Below are 753 nucleotides of genomic sequence, written 5' to 3'. Positions count from 1 at the left end.
GGAAAATGGGTTTTTGCACTGTTTTTTTTCTTTATTTCCTTTAAAATAAAAGTGGAAAGAAAAGCTCTGAGGCAGGTGACTGGTTTGTGCCACTGCCCCGGACACCTGGCAGGGGTCCTGCCACCATTCTGTGGGGCTGGAGAAGCTCTTTGGAGTCCCCACATGACCCTGGGCTGGACACTTTGGACGGGTCTCAGGGAGGGGCCCCTGGGATAGTGCTGCCCCTCTCGCTGCATCTGCTAGCTCCGCCTCACCCCCTGCCCCGAGGAAATTGTGGGGTCACTCAGACTGAGGGACGGGGACACAGGCCAACATTCCAAATTGCTGAGAGCCACACAAATAAAACAGATTCAGTGGAGAAAGGCCATCAAAAGCCACAAGTCCCAGAAGGCTTCCTGGAGGAGGAAGATCCCAGGACAGTGGCTTCCAGGAAGGGGCTCAGCAGCTGCTCTGGAGGGGAAGAGGCGAGAAAAAAGGGCTGCCATAGTCGGCCAAATTCTGTCATTCGCTGTCAACATTACTACATCTTATCGAATGATTAATATGTGCCTGGCATTATGCTAGATGGCTGTCACATGCTTCAGACAGTTTCCGCAGAGAGCTTGCTTGAGTGGGGGCAGGCTTGCCGTGAAGGTTACACAAGACGTTCAAGTGCTCACCGGGCCCGGTGCCAGGCGCAGGGTACACGCCCGATAAACATCAACCATCATTAATACTATGATCAGTAATAGCACCTACAAAGTGGGTGTGGTT

The sequence above is a fragment of the Artibeus jamaicensis genome, unplaced genomic scaffold, assembly GCF_021234435.1.
Source record: "Artibeus jamaicensis isolate MK-2021 breed Jamaican fruit bat unplaced genomic scaffold, CSHL_Jam_final contig_484, whole genome shotgun sequence".
Taxonomy (NCBI): Eukaryota; Metazoa; Chordata; class Mammalia; order Chiroptera; family Phyllostomidae; genus Artibeus; species Artibeus jamaicensis.
The sequence above is the reverse complement of the archived record's forward strand: the minus strand, read 5'-3'. Positions refer to the sequence as shown.